Raw genomic sequence first — 7,034 nt, forward strand, 5'->3', positions numbered from 1 at the left:
AAATGACACGATAAAGATGCACAACAATCCAATGGACAGAAATAAGCATGACCAGAAAATTACAGTTAACTTTCTAGGAAATCAGGAGAAGCTCATGGGCAACCTTTCTTGCCAATTGATTTCTTCAAATTATAGTGAAGCATTAGAGAAACCGAAAGGCGTAAATGAAAAATGGGAGTGTGAAACTCTGAGAAATTTTCCTGCCACTACAAAACATTATAAACTAAAGAATATTGAAGCAAATTAGAACGTTAGTGGGCTCTGACTGTCTGGATGAATGACAGCTACTTAGGTACTAACGTTACAGAAAGAAATTTTGTGCACTAGCCAAGTTTTTTATGGAGAGAAGACTACTGGGAAAACTCAGTAAGAGGGTACTAGGAGAGATTACTAGGCATTGTTAGATGAATTATCAACTTGAGATCTTTCAGGGGAGATGGAAGTTCAGGAAATACACAATAATAGCATCATGATGATACCAAGAAAACTTTATCTGGCAGTTTGGTAATTTAAAATCGACAAAATTTGTGAAATACCAACAAACCTTTCGAGAATCATCATGAGAGAGGTCTTCTTTACTGTTTCACATCTCTCTTTCTCTTCTATCTCCTTCTATTATTTTTATACAATGGGAAATCGAACCTACGACCTTAGTTACAGGAGTAAATACTCTTAATTATGGTTAATAAGGGCAAAATAATAATATCAATTGTTTTAAAAAAAAATATTTGAAAACAAATACTCCATGTTTTTTTCCCTATTCTCTCTTCCTATTTCTTGCCTCAGTCCACATGCATAGCATGTTTCAAATTACTAGTGTTGATTATCATAACACTCTTCATTTTTAAATTAATTATTAACGAGTGTGAATAATGGGTTGTATTAGGTAAAAGAATCATAATATTTTCAACTACAAAAAATTCATAATCTTAGGGCCCGTTTGATAACTGTTTCAATTTTAGTTTTTAGTTTTCACTTTTTGTGCTAGAGTATAGAGGAAAATGAAAGTGAAGATGAGACTAAGAGAGAAGATGAGAGAGAGGAGTAATAAAAGTGAAAACAAAATCTTGAAAGTGAAAACAATTTCAAATAGATTTGAGTTTTTAGTTTTTGTTTCTACTTTTGTTACTCCTCCCTCCCATCCTCTCCTCTCATCTTCCCTCTCAATCTCATCTCCACTCCCATTCTCACTTCCATTCTCCATTTTTTTTCCGCTATACTCTAGCACAAGAAATGAAAACTAAAAACTAAAATTGAAATGGTTATCAAACGGCCCTCAAATTTTAACTTAAGTACAACATCCAAAGGAAAATTGCTAAACCCAAAAAAGGACTCAAATTTTTTTGCTGATCGACCAAAAATAAGGATAATTGCTAAACCCAATACAAGTATTTCGAGAGATATATCCTTTTTTTTTTTTTGGCCAAAGTATCAGCTATCATATTAACTTCTTGAAAGTAAGTCAGAAACTAGGAAAAAAGTACGTAAAAAATATGAAATGTCTTTAAATATAGTGCTTGGCACTAAATTGGGTGATGATAAGGCAATCGCAAAGAGTTTACTTTGTTTTCCAATTTTTTCGGTTTCGTTTCTCTTTTTAGATGTATGACAAATGACAATTTGATTAACAAAAGAATAATGTTACTCTTACCATATTTGTATACCACATCCTTATACCATCTTATGTGGCAACTGGGGTGGACAGTACATCAATTAAATCATAAAAGAAAAGAAAATATTAAATAATTTTAATTGATATGACTGTCCACCTCAGCTGCTACATCATCTACATCATGTGTTATATAATGGATATATTCTCTTGAAAGCTAGCTAACTGATTGAAACGTTTGACCAGAAAACATTATCTTCCCCAATTATTCGTAAAAGAACAATACAATATAGACACTAAATATATGTTTCAACCCACATGAAAATTAGAAAACAAAACCCTAGTTTTGGTTTCTTGGCAAGCAATGTCATTCTCTGTTGTGATCTCTTAAAAATTGCTAGTGACAGAGAAAATTAAATCAAATAAATAAAATGAAAAACTTCGCTTGACCCCAGATTATTTCATAGTTTTGGATACTAATACAACATGATGAAATCTGCGTACAAAATGACGAACGTCTCAAAGTCAGTCATTACATACCACTTCACATGCACTACTTATTCTCATAACAGTAAGGAAATTCACAAAGCTCGTGAGGTACAAAGAAGCATTATGACATGACAAAATGCACATGCTCATGTGGCTTTCCATGAAGACACTGGAGGAGTTTCAGAGTTCTTCCAAGTGCTAAAGCCATTCTGATATCTGCCACCTTTAACGGCATCAGCAGAAGCAAAAGAATCAAGCTCAGCCAGTTCTTCTGGTGTCAGTTTCACAGAAGAGCACCAATGTTCTGGTTAAAATTCTCAATCTTCGTGGTTCCAGGTATCGGACACACATCGTTTCCTTGATGATGAACCCAGGCCAGTGCTAGCTGAGATGGGGTGCACCCTTTCCTTGCAGCAAGATCACTAACCCGCTCGAATAGTGCTTTATTATGCTCTACGTTTTCGGGTTGGAACCTGGGGTGATCCTGCAACCATTGAACTAAACAATTCAGAATCAAGACTAAGTTTGCTTCATCAAAATGACATGATAAAGATGTACAACAATCCAATGGACAGAAATAAGCATGACCAGAAAACTACAGTGAACTCTCTAGGAAATCAGGAGAAGCTCATGGTCAACCTTTCTTGCCAATTTATTTCTTCAAATTATAGTGAACCATTAGAGAAACCGAAAGGCCTAAATGAAAAATGGGAGTGTGGAACTCTGCCACAAAACATTATAAAATAAAGAATATTGAAGCAAATTAGAACGTTAGTGGGCTCTGACTGTCTGGATGAATGACAGCTACTTAGGTACTAATGTTATAGAAAGAAATTTTGTGCACTACCCAAGTTTTTGATGGAGAGAAGACTACTGAGAAAACTCAGTAAGAGGATACTAGGAGAGACTACTAAGCTTTGTGAGATGAATTATCAAATTGAGATCTTGCAGGGGAGATGGAAGTTCAGGAAATACACAATAATAGCATCATGATGATACCAAGAAAATTTTATCTCGCAGTTTGGTAATTTAAAATCGAAAAAATTTGTGAAATACCAACAAACCTTTCGAGAATCATCATGGGAGAGGTTTTCGACGAACTTAGCGCCTGATGAAAAGAATCCTCTCCCTAGAGGACTGTATGCAACAATACCAATGCCAAGTTCCCTGAGAAATTTAGGCAAGTGTGATAAATTATAACGAATTTGGTACCTACTTGTTATTTACAAAGAAAATAGTTATACCAGTTCCATAAAGCCTCACCGGCAAGTAGGAACTATTTCTGCCTCAGCATCTCTCGACCACAAGGACCACTCCAACTGCACAGCTGTTATTGGATGAACAGCATGTGCTCTTCTTATTGTAGAAGCGGAGGCCTCAGATAGGCCAATGTACTTCACCTTACCCTCTTCAACTAGTTTCTTCAATTCCCCTACCTTGCAAAAGATATAATGAAGGAATTTAAGGAATCAAAAGAAAACGCTCAAAATAAGTTATTCATGATAACCAATACTGCATTTTATGATACTCTAGAGCAAGTCCCAAAAAAAAGATGCAATCACATTGAGATATGAACTAAACTTTAAAAAATTACAACTAACTTGCCATCACAAACAAGGGGTTCCTGTTATATGAGAAATGAGGTCAAACCATGACTTCCGCAAGGTAAACCACAAATGAAATCAAATTGAGGAATTGATCAAATATGTGACTAAAAATTATACAACATATTGTAAATCTTCGGATAAACATGACTTTCCTAGGCCTGCAGATGCATATTGCTCTGTAATTGCTATTAAAGGAGATCAAATCTCAAAGAGGGAAGAAGACAAACCGTGACTTCTATGGGTACAGTGGTGTCAATCCGATGCTGATAATAGAGATCAACAGAATCAACACCAAGGCGCTTCAAGCTATCCTCAGCAGCAGCCCTCACATAGGCAGGGTCACCTCGCACCTCCCTCTTCTTGTCTACTAAGTAGATGCCAAACTTGGTGGCCAATTCAACCTTCTCTCTTACCCCTCCCTTCAGAGCCTGATCCTCATCAATCCAACAAAATCTAGTTCACTTCATCATCATCAATCGCAATTAATTGAAAAATCTAAACAAAACCCAAAAAAGCAATTACATTTATCATTGTCTCTCTCAACGCTTGTGCTTGGCTGGCTTAGTATCTTAAATACAGGAACCAGAGTGAACACAACCCAATTCACTTCTTCACTAATTCATCCCATTCAACAATACAAACAAAACCCACAAAGCAATTGTACAAATTATTGTCTCTCTCAGTGCTTGTGCTTGATTTAGTAACTTAAATACAGGAACAAGACCGAACCAAACCAAGCCCAATTCATTTTATCATCAACTCATCCAATTTAACAGCCCAAACAAACCCAAAAAGCAATTGATACAAATTATAAGCAAATATTAAGAAGCAAAGTCGAGGTTAGTGGCGTACCTTGCCAAGCAGAATTTCGTTGGTAAAGGGGCCGTAGAAGTCAGAGGTGTCGAGGAAGGTGACACCGGAGTCAATGGCATGGTGGATGAGACTGATCATGTCTGCGTCGGGCTTCGGAGCGTCATAGAAGCCAGACATGCCTATACATCCCAGGCCTTGAGCAGAGACCTCAAGGCCTTGTGAACCCAACTTTATTCTCCTCACTCCTCCTGCCATTTGCTATCTGTGGTTGTTTCAGTTTGGTTCGTATATTTATATCTGCAGAAAGTGAAAACTTCAAACGAGCTGGCCAATCAGAAACAATTCACTGAGGTGCAGCAAGCGTCATGGCTGACGCGGAAGCCACTGCAACTGATGCTTGTCTTTTGAACAAGCCACCGTCTGGTATTCGCTCTCGCCCTTCCATCCGGCAAAAAGACATATATTTGTTACCCCTTTACATTTAACAGAAATTAAAAAAATGTAACCAAAATTGAGGATTCTATCTGTTTTGTTTCAAATTGAAATGGCAGAGAACAAAGTGGTAAACTATTTTATAATGTTTTGTGACCAAAAGTGACTTTTGCCATAAAAGATTAAATAAATAATTTTTTTTGAAAAGGAGATAGAAAATATAACAAAAACAATTGAATCAATTGAATCAATACCACCTACTCCATCTTATCTGTTCGACAGCCACTAACCCCACCTACTCCATCCCTCCCCTCTCTCCGACAGCCAGTAACGCAACCCCATCAATTGAATCAATCCTTACCCAGGCATCTTTCTCCTTCCATTAATCAAACCCAGAAAAAAGTTCTTGTGTTTCTTTTACTCATCAAACTTAGTTTCTCCTTCTCAATTCATGAAACCCAGTCAAACACAAAATGAGTAAACTAAACAAACCCAGCAGCTCAGAAAGAGGTTTAACAAATTAAAAATATGAACTTCAATTGCTGAGAAATCCCAACAAATTCATACCTTCAGACTAATGTCTCATCTCAAAATGAAATCACCATATTTGAAGGGAAGATTCCCAAACCAGCACACCAGACCATGCAATTAGAAAGAGGTTTAACAAATTTGGGTCAGGTTTGATTTTGTGCTAGAGGTGGTCCTGGGGTTTCTTTTTTTTTTTTTTTGGGAGGTGGGGGAGGTATGGGTGTGATGCGAAAATTTTTTAGGGCGGCTACGCATGGTGTTCAAGAAGGGGAAGGGGGCTGAGGGAGATTTCGACATGGAGATGGCGGATTGTGGCATGTGGCTTGGGAGCAGGCGATGCCTAGTGCTGGAGAGAGAGTTTTTTGTTTCTTTTTTGTTTTTCCTTTCTTATTTTTTCTTTTTCAATTCATGTGTGACCATTGATTGCCATGTCATCATTTAACAAAGCATTTGGCGGGAATGACTGATGGATGTATAGGAATAGTAGAAAAGTCAAACTTTTTGTATGAAGTTGATGACAAAAAACCTTGATGTTGTAAAGTCTGAATTTCGGAAAACTTCTAGACTATAAATTGAAATTTACCCTTAATTATAATAACACGTTGCCTCTGTTGGGAACAACTACGATGGTTTGTTTCAAGAATGATGTGTGACACCTCGACCCAATTTTAATTATTTATTTAATTTATTTAATTGTGAAATTACAATTTTATCTTTGGATAAGGTCATGACAGTCACTTTTCAATATGTAAGGATTTTGGGATTTGAGTGGCATTGTTGTGTAGAGCTCGTCGATACGAGTTCATAGACACGTAGTGGGCTCAAATTGGAATTTTAACGAAGAAGTTATGGTCAACAGAAGTGTAGCAGTACAATCGTAAATATTTCAAAGTCAGAATTTTAAAAACCCAGCTCAGTCTCTCTCTATCTCTCTCGCATCTCTCTCATTTCTCTCTCCTCCTCCCCGACTCTCTCCCTTCACGAACCAGGCTGGCCACGTTTGGTTGGCATTTGAGCTACTCCGGCCACGTTGGGTCATGGGACCCTTTGGAACGACCAGCACAAACTGGCGAAGGCATCTATCTTTGAAGCCCCACCACCTAGGCCGTCACGTCACGCTATGAGCTTAGAAACAGCCGCAACAGCCGGAGCTTTCCGACAACATTTCTGGCTGCTCCAGTGACAAAATTGGTTGATCCAAGTATGCTTTCTCATCTCAATGAGATCTAGCTATCTATTCAGGTGGTTTGGGTCAATTTTGGGTTTTTGAAACTCAATCTAAAACCTAGGTTTTGACCGATTTTTGGCTTGATTTTCCGGCAAGTTCCGGCCACGTTTTGGTTGTGGCCCAAGACCCAAAGTTGCTTCCCTAGTTGTCACAATCATGTAGGTATAGGTATTGTCGGGTGTTTCGAGAATTTTTCGATCGCCAAAATTTTCTCAAGGCACCCATGCGTTTGCAGCACCTGGGCCTTGGTGTGGTGGCCCATCTTGTTCTAAAATGTTCCCCATGTCATCTTGAGCACGACGGTATGCTAAATTCGAATAGTGTTATT

General features: G+C 37.7%; 1 pseudogene across 1 annotated transcript; it reads right to left on the reverse strand.

Annotated features, from left to right (window-relative positions):
• Positions 1–2,036: 2,036 nt before the first annotated feature.
• Positions 2,037–5,511, reverse strand: LOC148920384 (putative aldo-keto reductase 2; annotated as a pseudogene). The gene is made up of 5 exons (XR_016124542.1): positions 4,558–5,511; positions 3,933–4,133; positions 3,362–3,534; positions 3,163–3,265; positions 2,037–2,582 (listed from the first exon to the last, which is right to left on the reverse strand). The product of XR_016124542.1 is annotated as a putative aldo-keto reductase 2 (transcript).
• Positions 5,512–7,034: the final 1,523 nt, after the last annotated feature.

The sequence above is a fragment of the Prunus mume genome, linkage group LG2 (genome assembly GCF_029339155.1).
Source record: "Prunus mume cultivar Tortuosa linkage group LG2, ASM2933915v1, whole genome shotgun sequence".
NCBI classification, from domain to species: Eukaryota; Viridiplantae; Streptophyta; class Magnoliopsida; order Rosales; family Rosaceae; genus Prunus; species Prunus mume.